At 46.6% G+C, this 19,556-nt stretch overlaps 1 protein-coding gene and 2 pseudogenes across 1 annotated transcript in view; 2 read left to right on the top strand and 1 right to left on the bottom strand.

Moving 5' to 3' along the window:
* The window catches only part of LOC115635664, a 1,110,108-nt pseudogene that overhangs the window by 69,727 nt on the left and 1,020,825 nt on the right, over nucleotides 1–19,556 (bottom strand).
* LOC115635684 (zinc finger protein 239-like) overlaps nucleotides 1–19,556 on the top strand; it is an 861,693-nt gene that overhangs the window by 107,910 nt on the left and 734,227 nt on the right. The window lies entirely within an intron of this gene.
* Nucleotides 3,566–17,076, top strand: LOC115635667 (annotated as a pseudogene).

The raw sequence follows: 19,556 nt of genomic DNA, 5'->3' as shown, positions 1-19,556 counted from the left end.
GGACCCAGGACTGTCCCAACCAGAATGTGGATGCTGGGGAGTGTGAGAAATAGTCCCAGCCTCCCCCAGGACTGAGCTCTGCCCCATATGCTGTGATTCTCCCTCCCCAGCAAATGTGACTCTGGATCCAAGCACAGCAAGTCGTGAACTCAACCTGTCTGCAAATCAGAAAAGTGTAACATGGATGGAAACGTTGCAGAATTTGTGCCTGACAATCCTGAGAGATTTGATTTTGTTCCCTGTGTGCTGGGCTGTGAAGGAATCACCTCAGGAGACATTTCTGGGAGCTCCAGGGTAACAGAGACTTAAACATGGATGCTGCCAGAGAGATCCTAAAGGGAGGATCAGGACTTTGGAGCTGAGTAGAGGTCATTCAGTGCTATCAGCCCCTCCCCCTCCAGATTCTGAATATGATTCAGGAAGATTGAGATTATTCTGGACTATGAAGATGGACAAGTGACATTTTTTCATACTGATAACCTGGCCCCCAGTTACACTTTCCCACCGGCCTCTTTCATTGAGGAGAGAATCCACCCCTGATTCTGGATGGGTCTGGGATGATAGCTCTCACTGTGTCCTTGAGATGGCTGGTAAAATATCCCACTGGAGCTGGGTATAATAGGCCAGGGGAGGCTGAGCCTCCCTAAGCAGCCCAGCACGGCTCCCTCCTGCCTGCTTCCAGTTTCTGCTTTTTTGTGCCTGGAACTGAGGACGGCTGGGACCGGTGTTTGCAAGACCTAGGGCTGGGGTTGGGTGCACTCGGGCCACGGCTGCACCACCTGGCACTCCGGGGCTGGGGTTGCAGGCATTGTAGCTGTAGTGGAGGTGCTCTGGGCTCAAACAGGGGAGGGGGATGGGAGGGAGAGGGGCAAGGCTTTGGACAGAAGTGGTAGGGCCAGGAGCTAACTTCCCCCAGTAGCCAGTTCACCTGCCTCCCATGCCACCTAGGTCATTACATTGTCAGTTCAGAGTGGGACCACTTAGTGTACAATCATTTGAAACCTCACATTTATTTACTGTCAATAAAATGTTTAAAATTATTTTCTTTCCACTGTTCTTAAAACCAGCTGAAATTCTTGGAGAGAATCTTTTTCATGAAAAATGTTCTCATTTTTTAGACAGCACTCCTATTTCTGGCCCAGATACTGCAAACCAAAGCTCAGTGAATAATGGGTTTTTTTTGGTTCAGGGGCTGACCCAAAACTTCTGGGGAAAAGAATTGTTTGATTCAAACTGAAACATTTTCTTTAGAATCTTTTTTGTGAAATTGAAAAGCTCAGCAATAAAATGTTTTGAATCAATTGAAACTCTTTGAATTAGATTCAATTTTGTTTGTTTGTATGTTTTGTTTTTAGTTTTTCATTTTGATTTTGACTGTTCCTGGTGTTTTTCATTTTTTTTTAATTGGCCAAATTTGAAATTGTAACAATATTTTAAAATGAAAAAAGTTGGAACAAACTACCTTGAAATGGTCCAAACAAAACATTTAGACTCTTGCTATTTTATTTTTTCTTTTTCAGCTGAATTGTTCATCGTGTACAACCTGAATTCAGAGAATAGTTTTAGAGAGAAAAAAATGCATTTTCATACAATGATGCTACAGTAATACAAATAATAAATAATAAATAATAATCATAACAAAACATATCTCAGTTGAGTTCAGTATCAACATTTGGAAATTATTTGTTTGATTCAAAATGCTAATTCAAAATGATTATTTTTTAAATTGACATTTCCACTTAATGTAATTTTAAGTGGAAATAATTCAAAATGGAATGTTTGGTTTTTAATTGACATTTGAAATGAAATGTTTTATTTCAAGTTGACTTAAAAAAACCAACCTTTGGTTTGAAGATATGAAAAATGTTTCATTTTGACTGAAAATGTCAAAGAATTGATTTTTGTCCCACTGTGAAACAAACACAAATTTTGAAAAATGAGAATTTCCCACAGAAGAGAAATTCCATTTTCTGGTCAGTTCCACTGTGTTGATTTCAGATGTCTGATTTTGGTCCTGTTCAGTAACTCCAATAACCTTTTCTCCTCTTCTGACATACAAAGTACGCCAAGTAAGGCTAGTGGGGGATGGGACAGTATTATGCCTGATTGGGTTAGCAGCAGAGTATTTGCATACTTTGTATAGCATGCCTGAGCAAATTCTCCAAGTATTTCTAATAAGTGTAACCCTTCTGCCCCTCTGAGTTGGCAGCAACAAGGGCTGGGTTCAGTATCCAGGGGTTGCGTTTCAGTAACATAATGCATAACCGGCTCGAGCCCCCACCCAGTGACCTGGGACACTCACATACCACACTCCTCTGGGCGCCTCTAGGAGGCAATACTTCCCCTCTCGCAAGCACGGAGTCTGAGTGTAGCAAAATCTTTTTAATAAAGGAAGGAATCAATGCGGCATCCCATTGGAGAGACACCACAAACAGGGTTATAACACAAGCCATAAACAAAAACCCACCTCCAAGTACATTTGGCACTGTCCTTTTTCCCCTTAGGGTTTTAAGTCCAATCACCCCAAAGTCCAACAACCCAAAAGTCTCTGGTCAATGCCACCCCAGAGTTCGAGAGTTTATCTGTATAGGCCCCTCTCCCCAACCTGGGTAGAAAAGGGCACCTTACGTGGTCCAGGGCCAACTGCCCTGCCTCTCCATGGGTTCTGCTTCCGCCTTCTCCACGAACTGCTCCGTTTTATCAGCCGCTCCACTCTGCTCCTCCAGCCGTCCTCAGAAACTGCTCCGTTCCACCAGCTGCTCTGCTCCATGAGCTGCTCCAGTTTTCTCTGCAAACTGCTCAGCTCCGCTCGCTCTGTGGGCCGCTCCACCCGTACCACAGCTACTCCGCTCTGCCAGTCGCTCCACTGCCACCAGCTGTCCCGTGATCCGCTCCAGCCATCCCCACAACTGCTCCGCTCCGCCAGCTGCTCTGTTCCACAGTATATCTTCAGGCTCCCCTACTAGTTAGCACAGTACTCAGTGCTCTCAGCTCAGCAATTTCAGCTCATTAGTGATTTCAACTCTTAGTGATCTCAGCTCTTAGTAGGGGAGCCCCAGTGCTAGTGCACCATTAGCCCAAAGTGAGTTCAGCTCAGTCACCTGTATCTAGATTCTTGAGGGAATAAAAAAATCAACTCTGACATTCCACAGTGGAGAGAGAACAGGGGTGGAACTGGTACTTCCAGCTCCACAAGGAGACTGCACCACCAGATACAGATACCTATCCCCAGCCTCTCTCAATTCACTGGGTTTTGGAACCCATGTCCCTTGTCTAGCAAGTATCACCCAACTGAGGGTGAGTCATTTGTCATCAAGCAGTCCCACAGCTCGGTAGTCTGGAACAGGGTAGCCGTGCCTATGCAAATACACTCTCTGAAATTCTTTCCACCAGACGTCAGGGTAGAGCTTATCCTGACTCTGCTTACATAAGTAACTGATCAAAAAAGTAAGTGATCCACTTTAACTCCAGCTTAGCCATGGTTTTGGATGTGACTGTAATAACATGTCTGTAGTCAGACACAGCTAAATTTTTTCCCACTGGATTCAGCAAAATAAACATGAGTCGTTCCAGGAAGGGAAACACCCAGTTGCTGCTGTAGGAGGGACATATTTTTGAGCACAGGAAATTGAATGTTACCTTGTTACACTGTACTGGGGAGCTATGGCTGCAGAGAATCCCGTGGAAAGTCTCAAAGATGAAGCTACTTGTTCCATCTGTCTGGACTATTTTGAAGATCCAGTGTCTATACGCTGTGGGCACAATTTCTGCCGAGCCTGCATCAGCCAGTACTGGAGGAAGTCAGATATAAACTTCTCCTGCCCTCAGTGCAGGAAAATTGTTCAGCACAGAAACTTCAAGCCAAACAGAGTGCTGGCAAATGTTGTGGAAATAGCCAAACAGCTGAGTTTACAGACAGCAAAAGATTCAGGAGGCGAGAGAGAGTGTGAGAAACACCAGGAGGCTCTGAAACTCTTCTTTGAAGAGGATGAAAATCTAATTTATTCGATCTGCAGAGACTCCTGGGATCACAGAGCTCACACTGTGGTTCCCATAGAAGAAGCTGCCCAAAATTACAAAGTAAGAAATCTCTATAGCTCTGGATTTTTTGCACACATATTTCTCTTCCTTTGCTCTGATGGTTACTGTCCCCCAACTGCACTGTATTTGCAAATGATGCTATAGAAGGGAAAGTTGTACTGTAAAGTGGCAAAATAGGCAGAAAGTGTAGGATTCAGAGGTGTATGATAGTGGAAAACATCTTTTGGAAGTTGGAGCCCTTTCCATTCCATTTCTCACTGGTCTGTGTGGCGGGGAGGGGAACCTCTCTAGAGAATTGAAGTTGTTCAATGTAAAGTGAGGTTTGATCCACAAGCTCTTGAGGACAATTTAAGTAATGGTATCATCTTCAGAGCTGCAAAGAGGAAGCTACTGCACAGAGCAAAGGTATGTCAGCATGAGAATCACGAAGTGACACAGCTGTGCTGCTGTAGTGTGGACACTTCCTGCAGTGGTGGAAGGAGCTCTTGTAAATCTACCTCTCTGAGAGAGGGTAGCTAGGTCAACAGAACAGCATAGTTAAGTCAACCATACTTTGCAGTGTAGACCAGCCCCACATCCTCAAATTAGGCAGACGATTCCAGGCTACGGCTGCAGATGAGTTTCCCCACCAAACTTGTGAACTCAACTGATAAAAGTGCCGCTGAGAATGCTAGGCAGAGGGAGGTACCTTCAGGCACCTGGGCCTCAGGGCTTGTCTACACTTGGAGCACTGCAGTGGTGCAGCTGCACCTCTGTAGCGCTTAGTGAAGACTCTATCTACGCCAACAGGAGAGCTTCTCCCAAAGGAGAGAGCACTCTACATCCCTGAGGGGCCATAACTGCATCAATGGGAGAAGCCCTCTCATCGACGTAGTGCTGTGTACAGTGGGAGTTCGGTCAGTGTAACTGCGTCACTCAGGGTATGGATTTTCGACAGCCCTGAGTGACGCAGTTATACTGACAGAAATTCGCAGTGTAGTCCAAGGCTTAGGTACTGAAATCCCTGAGAGAGGTGGAGCTTAGGACACACTCCTGTCCTTGGCATCTCCCATTGGCTACCTTAGGTGCCTCCCCGTCTAGCATGCTAGCTTTTGTGAATCCCATGCTTAGGTGCCTGTCTTTCCCCATGTATTGTGTAGGGATCATGTGGAGTTTGTGAAGTCCACTGGCTTTCTAGGTATCTAAAAGTTAGGTGCTACAATGCTCAGAATTGCAATACCTAAGTCCCTCCTGGGAATGTAGACTTGTGTCCCTTGCACTGCTTTCAAAATCTCAACCTATATATTTTTTGCATACTCTTGAGTTCTTTGGGATTGTATGGACTTTGCTGAACATGCCAGTAGGCCAGCTTCATTTGCCTTTTTTATCCACTTGTTGCTAACGTATCAAAATTGTTGTTACTGATGTGAGCTACCCTTGAAAATATAAATAAAACTGGAAACAAGGGAACCTAAAATACAACCAAAGCAAGATAACTTTTCTGTCCCTAGGCTCACATTCAGAGACAACTGGAGTTTTTGAAGCAAGAGCGAGATGAGGTTCTGGGTTTTAAACGAAGTGGGGAAATGAAAACCCAGAAGCTGCTGGTAAGTGCTCTTGTTACTCACTGATGCAGCAGTTCTCACACTTTGGCAACTCGAGGACCCTCATTTTGATTTAAAAATTTTCGTGGACTCCCAAGCCCCCCTCTCAGTCCCAGGCCCAGCCCCCACTCCACCCCTTACCCCAAGGCCACACTCCCACCCCATCTCTTCCCACTCCCTTTTCACCCCTGCCCCTCATCTTCCCTGTTTCTTTCTACCCCCTCCCCCAAGCTCACCCATCCCCACTCCTCTCCCAGCGCCGCCTGCACACTGTTGAACAGCTGTTCCCTAGCATGCAGGAGGCACTGGGAGGGAGGGGGAGGAGTTGATCATGAACCAAAAAAATATTTTTTTCCCATTTTGGATCAATCAAATGTGTTTTGACTCAGTAATTTTGAAACGTTTCATTTTAATTTTGACCTTTCCCCCCATTTTTTAAAAAAACCCTCAATCTAAATTAGCTTAAATTTAAAATGAAAAGTCATTTTAAACCAGATTTCTTCAATCTAAAAAGTCAAAACAAAGTATTGACAATTTGGAATTTGTCTGAGCTGGGAAATCTGTCACACCTGATTCTGTGTCACAAACAGTTTTGGGTTTGATAACTCTACATTTTTCAACAACAACCACCAAAATGATTAGATGAAAAATTCCTGACCAGTTCTAATCACTGACTCCTGGCAAATGTTTTTGTGTCATTGCCTTTCTCTTTCAATCCAATTCTGAGTCACTCCTCCTCCCTCTTGTCAATTTTCCTGTTATTGGAAGGATGTGGTTTTCAGGAGGCCAGTAATAAAAGGAGACAGAGGGTTAAGTCTGAAAACTTAAAAAAAAAAAAAAAAGAAAAAAAAAAGAGCTTCAACCTTTATGACCAGTTTGGCCAGCTGGGAGGCTACAGAAAAATCTCCTCTTTCTATGCCAAGTGTTGAGTTGTCAGGGATTGAATGAAATGCTGCTCACTGCACACAAAAGGCTTTGTTGAATTTCATGACTCTTGCTGCTCCTCAACCGCCCTTTCCTTCTTTCACATTTGCTTATGGCAGAAACAAACAGAAACCCAGAGGCAGAAGATTGTGTCCGAATTTCAGCAAGTGCTCCAGTTAGTGGAGGAAAAACAGCGACTCCTGCTTGCCCAGCTGGATGAGATAAACAAGGACATTTTAAAGAGGCAGAAGAACTATATTGCCAAAATTACAGAAGAAATATCCCGTCTTGACCACCTGATCAGTGAGCTGGAGCGAAAGTGCCAGCAGCCAGCGAGTGAATTCCTGCAGGTGAGACTGTGGATTAGAGGCACCCCAGCTCCCTGCACAGGGAAGGAGGATCTCTTAAATTGGTATTGGTATCCAGGATTATCATAGTCAAGTAAACTGTTTTATTTTCTGAATGAAGAGTAACAGATTCACAGTTGTCCTGTTGGTGGCCCAGTCTCTTCAGGGTGGCCAGCCTTCTTCCACATGTGCAATTTTTAATTGCAAGTTTTCTTATCCCACAAAATGGGTATTCCTGGAAGCTAATAGCCTTAAATTGCTGCATTCCCTGATCCCATCCTCCATTCTGCAGCATGCTGAATTGAAGTAACTCCTGGTTCCTGGGTTCCTTGTTGTCACCCAGATTCTCCCTGGTAGTAAAATCCTAGAAATGAAACATCCCTTGGACTCTGCATTCCAGCCCGCTGCATGTGGGTAGCTCTCATTCACACCCCTGAGAGATATGCACACACCACTGATGAGTGTGGGAGGGGCCTCTTGACGCATTTTTGGAGAAAAGTTCACTGCAAGGTCAAACGTCACACGGAGAACAGGAATCCAAGGAACTAAGATATTAAAATGAAACAAAGCTGCCAACTATGTGTAAAGTTACTGGCTGCAAGGGACTTGGGCTGGAACTCAGACTGGGGGTGTCAAAGTGAGTCTGCCCCAGAGCAGGAGGGGTCCTCAGTGTGTAGCCTGTGGGACTGAGCTCCCTGTTCTCTCTCGCCCCTCTAGGACGTCAGAAGCACCTTGAGCATGTACGAGGCTCCTTCTCATTCCTCCTCATTCTCTACCGTTCTGGAAGGAGCTTGGACACTAGGGGCCAGATTTACAAAGGTATTGTTACCTCTTTGGGCCCTAGGGGCTGGCCAAAAATTCATGGTCTTGTAATATTGTTCCTGCTGGAAACAGAAATTGGAGATAGAGTCAGGTATTCCTTTGATGCAATCCTGTTTATTTACAAAATATGTACAAAGTCCTGCTTCCCCGGGGATGGAGGCGGGAGAATCCAACAACAGGAGACCGTTTCCTTGCTCACAACTCCAAGCCTTTCTTAGCCAGCACTCAGACCCGAAAGCTGGGGCTCCTAGGCTCCTGAGGGCCATGTCCCCAGTGCTTGTTCACGCTGTGTCTGGAGCTTCCTTCTCTGTCTCTCTGTGCCGTGTGTCTGTTGCTTCTCACTCACACACACACGCGCCCCTCTACCCAAAATATCCCCAGTGAATCCCTTCCACCTGCATTGTTCCAGTTCCTGAGTGGCCTCACATTTGTCCTTGTTTTGGGTGGGGACACATGCTCCTCTGTGATCGGAGGCCCCTCTCATTTCATCTTCCTGCTTCCATAATGGAGTTTAGTGACTTCCTACAACTTGTCACATTTCCAGGGTTAACGGCATCTCCGTCCCTCCCGTGGCCTCCTCTAGGGCAGCCTTTTGGGTCTCAGGCCTCCAGCCATCACCTCTCTCTGGGCTGGAACCCATGTTCCTCTCTCTCCAGACCAGGGCTTTAGGCTTGCAGTCCCCTTGTAATTCATTGCATCTACCCCAGCAGGTCTGGCCTTAGTCCAGCACTGCGCTTCGCACCCTCTCAGGGGACAATAACAGGGTTACCTGTGACCAGCCAGCTTGCAGCCAGTGCAGTACATTTGTTTTCAGACAGAGGAAACCTATCATAAAAAAACAACGCACCTACACTCACCCATCTGTCATGGGGAGACCTTGGCAACGTCCAGCCCTTCTAGCAGGGGTTTGCCCTCTTGGCTGCAATGTCATGTCAGTTTTTGGATCAAAATTAGGGACACTCTCAGCCAGTTCAGGCTGCCCCTTTATACCACAAGCTTTTTTTCTTTTTTTTTTGTCTGCTGGTCCTCTTGAACCTGGTCTGAACCAGTCTGTGCAGTTCACCCCGGAGGTGGGACATCTCTGGAGTGGTTAACCCATCCCAAGATGAAAAGGAATTAGCCCCCACTGATTTTAGTTCCTGTCGGGAGCTCGGTTACTCTCTCCTATAGAGGCAGAATACAATCCCTGGCTCACAACGATACAGAGAACATTTACAGGTACAAAAGCATATGAGCAATCTCATTGCACAGCTCCATATAATCATCTTTTCAAGTTTCCACGTTCCTAAGATCTTGCATCTCCCATGCAGTTATCTCAAAGGATGGGTGGCAGTTGCATTTACCAGCTCCAGTGAAGATTAACCCAGGCTATAACAGTATTTAGCCTATAGCTGTGCAGATGGTGCTTAGTGGGAGTTTCAGAAGCTGCTAGCTACAGGAAACTGCAGATAGCTAGTGATGGCCAAGTGAGTCCCCTCTGAGCAGGAGGGGTCCCCAGTGAGTAGCATGTGGGACTGGGTTCTCTCTCTCTCTCTCTCTCTCTCTCTCTCTCTCTCTCTCTCTCTTCCCCCCCCCCCTCCTTTCTAGGACATCACAAGTCCCTGGAGCGAGTACATGGCTCCTTCTCACTCTGCCTCCTTCTTATCGACTCTGGAAGGGGTTTGGACAGCAGGGACCAAATTTGTAAAGGTATTTAGTCATCTGAATGTGCAGCTAGATGCTCACTAGGACTTTCAAAAGCTGCTAGCTACAGAGAATGGCATGTGCAGCTCAACTAGTGATACCAAGGGGGTCCCCTCCAGAACAGGAGGGGCCCCCAGTGTGGGGCACGTGGGACTGAGCTCCCTTTTTTCTCTCTCTCCCTCTAGGACATCAGAAGCACCTTGAGCGGGTAAGTATCAGAGGGGTAGCTGTGTTAGACTGGAACTGTAAAAGCAACAAAGAGTCCTGTGGCACCTTATAGACTAACAGACGTATTGGATCATGAGCTTTCGTGGGGGAATACCCACTTCGTCGGTAAGTGGCTGCTGCTTGCTCCCCCAAGAGGATGTTTCCATTTTGCAGGGTGTGACACAAAATATTTTTTAACTCTTGAATATTTTCCACACAACTGATTTTCAGTTAAAAACACTGGAATTTTGAATATCTGCTTTACCTTCACCTGTATCTTCTCTCCTTTTATTTATTTTTTTCTTTTTCATAACTTAGTGCCATAAAACAAATGATATCCAAGGCTGTGACTGTTTTGTTCATTTCTCAGTTTTTCTTTTCTTTTTCCCTTTGATGATACTTTTCAAAACTTCTCCACCTTGGGCAACACTACAGAGTGGCAGAGATAGTGAAATCAGACAGGAATCTTTGGGGATTGTTGCTCAGATCCTGCAGTTTGCCTCCCTGTCTCACACCTTTCCCATCCTCCTTAGATACAGTAAGTGTAGGCTGAGCTGTGTCTGGATCCAGAGTTGCATTCACCGGGGAGAGATGGAGAGCAGCAGGCACTGGCTGGGGTTTTCTGCTCAGTGTCCCCGCCTAGTTCCCTAATTTTTAACTTTTAACCTCTCTCCTGTTCTTGTTCTCTCCTTCGGTGTCCCCAGTACTTGTCTGTGAGGAGAGACAGAGAATAAGACATAAGGGGCAGAGCTCAGCCCTGTGGGAGGGTTTGATAATGTCAGTGACTGAATCTGCCCCAGCTGGAGAGTGATTCAGGGAATCTCCTTCCTCCAGGATTTACCCAGTTCTGACTGGGGAGCAGCTCTGGGATCTCAGCATAGTGCAGGGAGATTCGCTCACCGACAGAGACGGGTTAGTGCCAGAGTGAAAGGATCAGCTGGATCAGGCCTGAGACTCAAAATCTGTCCCCGCCTGAGCCCACCTCTCCTCACTGGGGCAAATGGGAACCCTGGTATCAGATGGGAGCCCCATCAGATTGTTGTGGAAACTATCCCCCTGCTCACTGTTTAGTGGGTACATGCACATCCCCTTAAAATGCCTCCTCCTTGCATCTTGCTGCTTCCCAGCTGCTTTCCATGCAGACACCAGAAAGTTCAGCTGGCTAAATTTCATCATGCAGGAAATTAGTCACCAAAAAGTGTGCTCCATCTTAAAATGGCCTCTCATTTTGGATTTCAAAACTCTCCAAACTTTGGAAGAGTTACAGAGTTTCATTTTTCTTGTAGCTTTTCCAAAGCTGAGGAAGGTTAGAAAAACTAGATTGGCAAATGGAAAATAAAGTAAAATAGGAGATGAAAACACATGCCAAAAAATCTAGACATCATTCAGCAAATTACAATCAGCATAGGCACCAACTCCGTGGGTGCTCCAGGGCTGGAGCACCCCTGGGGGAAAATTAGTGGGTGCTCTTCACCCACGGGCAGCCAAGCTCCCCATACCCCCTGCCCCACCTCCTCCTCCCTCCCTGAGCGCACCACATCCCTGCTCCTCCGCCTACCTCCCAGTGTTTCCTGTCCAGCCACTGCCAAACAGCTGTTTGGCAGAGTTAGCACACTTTGGGGGTTGGCGGGGAAGGAGTGGGAACATGGTGCACTCAGGGGAGGAGGCAGGGTTGGGGTGGGTATTTGGAGAAGGAGTAGGAATATTGGCAGGGACTGGGTGGAGTTGGGGCAGGGACTTTGGGGAAGGGGTTGGAATGGGGGCGGGGAAGAGGTGGGGCAGGGGCAGGGCCTAATGGAAGTGGTGGAGTAGGGGTGGGGGCGGAGGCAGGGGCGAAATCGAGCACCCATGGGAAAGAGGGGTAGTTGGCGCTTATGGATTCAATGGTATAAGGTTAAAAAAGGAGAGCGAAAGTAGCGAATGGGGGAACAAAACCCAGAACAAATAAAAATAAAATTGTAATTTTGAAAGTTGCGTAGGTACATTTTTTTCAATTTTACCCACAAACACAATTAAAAAAAAAGTTTTTTAGAGATGGTTTTCTAGAGATACTTTGGAGAACAACTGCTCACTAGCAAAGATCAGGGACTGCAACTGTATGAGGGGGCAGGGGATTCCTTGCTTCCAACCTTTCTCCTTTTGATCTCAAAAGCAAGAGACAGGTGCAGGGTGTCTCCTCAAGCTTTGATATATTTTGATTGAACAATCCAATGATGATGAATTTTGTGGGTCACTTTCTCTAGAGGCAGACAGAGGACATTTGAGAATCCAGTGAGTCTTTCTCCTGAATTTAAATGGGGCACCTGGGATTTCTCTGAAAAGACCAGAATTCTGCACAACATTCTGAAGAACTTCAAAGGTAAAAAAATCTGGGGCTTTCCTATGTTAAATGTTTGTGAGTCACAAGCAAAAGTGAACACAAGAGCTGCAGGTAAAGATGTGTTTGTGGCGATGAAAAGCGATCTGCCCAGATGGTTAGTTTACCTTTTGTTACTGTCTGATAATCTTCTGCGCTGGTTACAGCAGGACACAGAGGGTTAAATCTTGGTTTTGTTGAAGTCAATGGCAAAGCTTCTACTGATTATAATGGGACCAGAATTTCACCCAGATACTTTAATATCAGCTCAGAGAGACTTGGGAGCAGTTTGTCTTCATCTGCTGGAGCTGAAGATGTCATGGAAAATGTGCAGTCACTCTGAGTGAGTGGGTAGATGGAAGGAAGCTGTAGCATTTTGATTAGTAGGCATTGTAGTATTTTTATAACACCTGACAGTGATGGGCTGCAAATGTCCTCAGATTGCCACCAGGGTTTTCCTGTCTGTTTCTCTTCCCTCTCAAGTGAGTTTGTGTTGGGGGAGAATTAACTAAATAGAGAGATGAAGGGGGGATGCTACGGGGGTCAGAAGGAAAGGAGAAGAGAAAGGGGAGTTGGGTAGCATGGGGAGCAGGTGTGGAGTCTGGATGAAGTGAGGGGACTGTGAGGGAGGCAACAGGAGAAAGTTTCAGTGACCAGCCAGGTAGCGGAGGGAAAAGACTGTTCAGACTTGACACTGTAAAGAAAAAAGGTGTGCCGGGGGAGGGGAACAATCAGATGCTGACAACACAACACCCCTGTACAGCCTGGCGGTGGGGATTAAATGTGGTGCCTCTGGAGCTGATAGAACGAGCCTCTGCAGCTTGAGCTGAGAGATCCAGCTTTCTTAGCTGCAGTTGTAGCAGGATCATCAACCTTGGTATGTGGCTCAGCCACCACTCAAAGGTGTCAGGGAACCATACTATGTGGGTGGTACCATCAGCTAGCCCACCCTGATCTCTGCACTGACAGTGCTGTCCAGCTATTTGATGTCAGGAGATAGGGGCTTGGTAATGTCTATAGAATTCAGCAGAGTAGCTTCTTTGAATGTTAGTGAAAGGGTCTGGGCCACCACCCCTCCACCAATATGATCCTGTTTGTCAGTGTACTCAGCTGCTATGTATTGTCCAGATTCCTACGTTCTGAGCTCTCTTTGGCAGGGAACTGTTCATGTGAAGCCTGATACAAAAGGGCCCTAATTCCCTATTGAGGTCCTCAGACCTGACCACATGAGGAGTAATAATTAATAAACAATTACTAATAAGGATAGCTCTGTCTGCGTCTCCCCCCAAAGTTATATTAAATCACAAAACATTACCTACTGATCAAATCCTGAGATCTCCTCTCTCTATCTCTCTCACCGTTTTCATCCTCCAGAGACTCTGGTGTCAGAATGGAGGCTGGACAAAGGTAATTCCTGGGGGTAATGGGGAGTGGGGACAGTTGCATGTGAATGTTATCCCGAACTGAGGATAAATAATAATGATTTGTGTCTCCCTGGATTTTCTGGTAGAAAAACAAGCATAAAAATTCAAAAAAACAAAAAGTAGGAAACAATATCATGTGCACCAGACATTTTTCAGCTAGCTCTAATGAAAACCAAACACAAGATAGTCAGCCCAATTAGGAAATTCAGGCAATTAATCTAACACTTTTTGGCAAGATGCCCTCTTGAGAGTGGATGGTGGGAAGAGATTAAAATTGAGCTGGCCAGATTCCTCTAGTCAAAATCTGAACCACACAGAATCAAACTTCTGAACATTGCCGCCCTGTTTTAAAAGTGATTAAATGTTGAAATGGAAATGGCAGTGTGGAAGCCTGAGCTGAGTTAACTGTGGCTCTGAGGAACTTTAGGAAATTTGCTAGGCTACTAGTGAAAATTCACGGCTCACCGACAGGACAAAGTGCACCCCCAGCACAGACTCCCACACAGAGTGAAGTCCACAGGAGTGAAGGTCCCTTCCTCCAGCCCCTCCCCCCAAGCTTCTGCAGCTGCTGTGAACCTCATAAGACACTCCAGGTACTCGCAACCTTCCAATACATTCCATGGGGCCTGCCAGTCACGGCAGGTCCTGAGGAGCTTGCTATGGTTCCCCTCAGGGGTTACATACTTTTCTAGGCACTGAGGATGAACGTCCTTACATATTCCTAGAGTTTCCTCCTGAGGCTCCCCAAGACTTGCTTCATCATCTCAGGCAGTTTAAACATCAGCATAGCTGTGGTCACCTGTTGGGCTGACAGGCCCTGGAGTTCCAAGCACTGATTCAGGACTGAGTCAGGAAAACACTGAGACCTCTGCTTCAGTCCAGCCTTATTCAGAAAATAGCCTGCTTCATTTAAGCACCTGCTTAAGTTCTCTCCCAAACAGGAGTGCATTCCCAAAGCCTGACTTGGGCACTGAGGCTCCTATACAGTGAATAGAGAGAGATGGGTGCCTAAGAATGCCATGCTCCAAAGCCAGGTGAGTAGGCTAGCCCCTGGGGGAGGCTGATGAGAAGGGGGGTGTCCTAAGTCCCACCCCCTCACAGAGATAAGCAAAGTCCAGGCTGCAAGAGGCCTCATCTCTGCTTGTGATTCTCAGGCTGGGAACCTCCTTGGAGTTAGGCGCCATATGCTCTTTTAGCAAGAAGCCGAGCAGGCGCCTAAAGTCACGCGCCTACGTTTTTCAGAGTACAAGTTCCCGCGTCGCTGTGTTTCTGTCTCTAGGTGTGCACATTGCTGTCCCCCTGTGGGCCTCCAGCTGCCCGTCTCCTCCCTCAGCCCCAGAGCTATTCTCAGAGAGAGGGAGGAGAAGCATTCTGCTGCCTAACTTACATGCGGGGCCTGATCCAGTAGGTGTGCGCAGAGGCTACCTACTGGGGCTGACACTACTCCAAATCTGGCTGGTGTCAGCAGCAGTAGCTGCTTCATAACTTTTAGCCCAGTGGCTGGTGCACTCGCATGGGAGCTCGGAGGCCCAGGTTCAAGGCCACCTCTCTCTTTGATGGGGAGAAAGGAGTTGAACATCTCTCACAGGAGCAGCAGAAACTAGGCAGCTAAGGATGTTTTACTCTGAAAAATGTAGGTGCTACATGACTTTAGGTGTCTACAGCATTTGACAGGGAATTTGGGGCAGTGTCGTGGAACCAAAATTGAGACTTAGGTGCATAATTCCTTTTGAGCATCGAGCCCCACATCACTATTCCAGGGGAAGTTGGACTCCCAACACTTCGTGTGAGGGCGAGCACCACAAAGGATCAGGGTGCACTGTGTGCTGTCAGGCAAGAAGCAATGGGTACAGGATGAAAAAGATTCGAGGTCTCAGGCCTGGCATGGCCACTCCTTTTGCTGTCACTGACCTATCCTTGCCAGGGGAGTGACTCTCCCCTATACTTTGATGAGATCTCAGAGCTGCCTCTATTCAGACCTGGGTAAATCCTGGAGGAAGGAGATTCCCTGAGTCACTCTCCAGCTGGGGCAGATTCTGTCACTGGCACGATCAACCCCACCACCAGGGCTGAGATCTGCCTCTGATACTCTGATTTTCTCTCTCATTCTCTCTCCAGAAAATGTGACACTGGATCCAGACACGGGAAATCCCTGGCTCATCATGTCTGAGGATCAGAAAGGCATGAGATGGCAGAATCCAACAACAATTTCAGAGTAGAAGATTTATCATTTCTCCCTGCCCTGGGCTGTGAGGCATTCACCACGGGCAGACATTACTGGGAGGTGGAGTTGAAGGAGGGGGGGAACGTGCGTCTAGGGGTCGCCAGAGAGTCTGTGAAGAGAATGGGAAAGGTCAGCTTGAAGCCCAAAGCAGGAGTCTGGGCAATAGAGCAGTTGGGACCCTATTACTAAGCCTTCACCTCCCCTATTACCAACCTGTCCCTGAGTCGGAGCCCCAGAAAGATCGGAGTCTATCTGGACTATGAAGGAGGGCAGGTGACATTTTATGATGCTGATACCAATGCCCTGATCTTTGCGTTCCCACCAGCCTCTTTCACTGGGCAAAGAATTTGCCCTATCTTCTTTCTTTTTGGTGTAAACTCCCAGCTCAGACTGTGTCCCTAAGATGTCCAGGGTTTGGGGAAGGATATCAGAATACCCCATGATCACCCATGAAATGAGCTTCTCTAATCTCTGCCCTCTCTGATCCTGAATGATTCCCATGTTCCTGCAGAGACATCGAAACTGCAGACAGGCCAGGAAAGTCCCTGCCAGTGTAACCCACTGATCAGTACATGTCACATGCCCCCCCTTTTGGTCTGAGCTGCAGAGGATGTGACTCTGTTACAGTGGCTGGCTGTAGAGGCTGGCTGCTTAGCTCACGCTGCAGTGATCAAGGTATCTGTGTTTAGAGAGTCCTGGTTCAGTGCCCAGTGTGCTGGCCAAGATGGTGGTTATTATACAGATATTGCAACAGGCATCTCTGGTGTTCAGTGGGACCATGGCAGACTGCCAGAGAGCAAGGGGGAAGCCCCAGGGCTCAGGCACCTCATCAAAAGGCCTGTCTTGCTCTGGAGAAGAAACCAACTCTCACTTTCCCTGGTAATTGTTGAACCCATTGTAACATGGGCATCTCGTAGCATTTCAGGCCTAGGTCCTCAAAGGTACATAGGTGCCTACCTACCATTCATTGCAGTGGGAGTTAGGTGCCTAAATACCTTTAAGGATCTGGGGTCTGGTGCTTAGTCTCTGATTCTGGAGACTAAAATACTCTACTGCACAAACAGACCGAAACCAGCCTCCAGAATTGGGGCTGGATTTATTTTAGCTCCCATTAGGCACCTAAATAAGAGGCCAGATTTTCAAAAGAGTTTGGCTAGAAGATTCCACTTCCTGTCAGGTTTCATTTGAGAACTGTTTGCTTCTTTAGGTGCTTAAATGGGAGAAGAGCTGTTTGGAAAAGCCAGCTCCAGTTGTGGTGGCTGAGGCCTGTAAAATCTGGCCTGCTGTGACTTGTATCAGAGCTGGCTGAAACATGTCAAATGAAAATGTTCTGGAATGGTCAGGCCTCCCCACTGCCATGCTGGTGTTCAGTCTGTTCCAGGGGACATGCCGCACACTGCGCTCATGCAGACCTTACTGTTCTGCCTTCTTGTTTCATTGGGGTTTCAAATAAAGTCATTTTGACTGAAAATACAGGGTTGCTTCTTAGGTATGGAAAAATCTAAAACCCATGAGGAGGGGTTTGTAAAACAACACTGAAGACTCAAAGAAAATCTAGTGCTTTTCATGTTGTGACCTTCCGGCGCGGAGCCCTGGAGTAGGGCTGATCACCAGCCTAGGAGGTATCTAGCAATGGGAGGGACTGAGATTCTTCTCACAAGACTCACAAACTGGGAGAGTGAGGGAGACAATGCAGCTTACATGATGATCTGCTCAACAGAAATGGAGGCAAGAATTTCCATCCTGCTATGAACCAGGCTGAGATCCCAGCACATTCCATAGGGGCTCCTGAGTAGCCACCACGTGGACCTTCAGCCATTGCCCACAAGAAGACCCTCTATACCCTGCTAGTTTTCAACCTTCCCAATCCAGTTTTGAAATGATGCATACTGAATCTCTTAAGGTTCACATGTGCTTCTTTCTTTGACAACATTCAGGGGAAGACAAATATCCAGATGTCATATCACAATCACAGTTCTGAGAAACTTTCACACTGATCTCCAGATCTCCTCATATCACAGCACAACTCTGAGAAACTCCTTACACTATTCCTGAGATTTCCTCATGTCATAGTCACAGCTTTCAGAAACTTCTCACACTGATCTCCATATCTCCTCATTTCATAGTCTCAGCTGTGAGAATCTCTCACACTAATACCCAGATCTCCACATATCACAGCAGAACTCATTATGCTATTCCCGAGATCTCCTCATAGCACAGTCACAGCTTGTCATAAACAGATAGTTAAGGGTTAATGTCTCTTTTACCTGTAAAGGGTTAACAAACAGTAAACCAAAAACACCTGACCAGAGGACCAATCAGGAAACAAGATACTTTCAAATCTCGGTGGAGGGAAGCCTTTGTTTGTGTTTTTTGGGTTTTGCTTTTTTCTCTCTGGGTCCTGAAAGGGACTAGACGTGCAACCAGGTTTCTTGCCAATCTCCCTGCTACAGTATCTTATATATTCAGAATAGTAAGTGTTAAGTAGGAAAGGCAGTTATAGTCTTTGGATTGTTTTCTGTATTTGCAAATGTGTAGTTTGCTGGAAGTATTTTAAATTGCATTTTGCTGGGGGGGGGGGCTTCTCTCTAGTGTCTATAAGCTGAAAGACCCTGTAACTTTTACCATCTAAATTACACAGACAACTTTTACTTTTTTTTCTTTCTTTTTATTAAAAGTTTTGCTTTTTAAGACCTGTTTGATTTTTCCCCTTGTTGAGGCTCAAGGGAATTGAGTCGATACTTAACAGGGAAGGAGAAGGGAGGAATCCCTTTGTTTTAGATTCACGGAGCTTGAATCTGACTATCTCTCCAGGATAGCCCAGGGAGGGAAAGCCTAAGAAGGAGGAGGAAAAGGGGACTCCCTTTGTTTAGATTCACGGAGCTTGAATCTGTCTATCTCTCCAGGATAACCCAGGGAGGGAACGCCTGGAGGGGAAGAGAAGGTGGGGAAACAAACCTGATTTCTCTGTGTTGTGATTCAAGGAGTTTGAATCACAGTAATCTTCCAGGGTAACCCAGGGAGGGGAAGCCTGGGAGAGGCAACGGTGAGGGAAAGGGTTTACTTTCCTTGTGTTAAGATCCAGAGGGTCTGGGTCTTGGGGGTCCCTGGGCAAGGTTTTGGGGGGACCTGAGTGTACCAGGCACTGGAATTCCTGGTTGGTGGCAGTGTATCAGATCTAAGCTAGTAATTAAGCTTAGAGGAATTCATGCTGGTACCCCAATTTTTTGGACTGTAAGGTTCAGATTGGGGATAGAATACCATGACACAGCTCTGGGAACTCCTCACACTAATCCCCAGATCTCCTTATACCAGAGTCAGTTTTGAGAAATTCCTCACACTGATCCCCAGATCTCCAAATATCAGTCACAGCTCTGAACCTACGCACACTAATCCCCAGATATCATAACACAGTCACAGCTCTGAGATCCTCTCACACTAATCTCCAGATCTCCTCATATCACTGTCACAGCTTTCAGAAACTTCTCACACTTTGATCCCTAGATCTCCTCATTTCACAGTCAGCTCTGAGAAGCTCTCACACTAATCCCCAGATCTCCCCGTATCACAGCAGAACTCTGAGAATCTCATTACAGTATTCCCAATATCTCCTCATATCACAGTCACAGCTATGAGAGACACTCACACTAACCTCCAGATATACTGTTATCACAGTCACAGCGCTGGGAAACGCCTCACACTAATCTCCAGATCTCCTCGTATCAGAGTCACAGCTTTGAGACACACCTCACTCTAATGCTCACATATCCTCATATCACAGTCACAGTTCTGAGAAACTCCTCACGCTAATGCTCAAATCTGCTCACATCACAGTCACAGCTCTGGGACCCTCTCACACTAATTCCCAGATCTCCTCATATCACAGTCACAGCTTTCAGAAACTCTCACACTGAGCCCCAGATCTCCTTGCATCATAGTCTATGG

Source organism: Gopherus evgoodei, chromosome 15 (assembly GCF_007399415.2).
Source record: "Gopherus evgoodei ecotype Sinaloan lineage chromosome 15, rGopEvg1_v1.p, whole genome shotgun sequence".
In the NCBI taxonomy this organism is placed as follows: Eukaryota; Metazoa; Chordata; order Testudines; family Testudinidae; genus Gopherus; species Gopherus evgoodei.
Note: the sequence above shows the minus strand (reverse complement) of the source record. Positions and strands in the feature narration are given on the sequence as shown.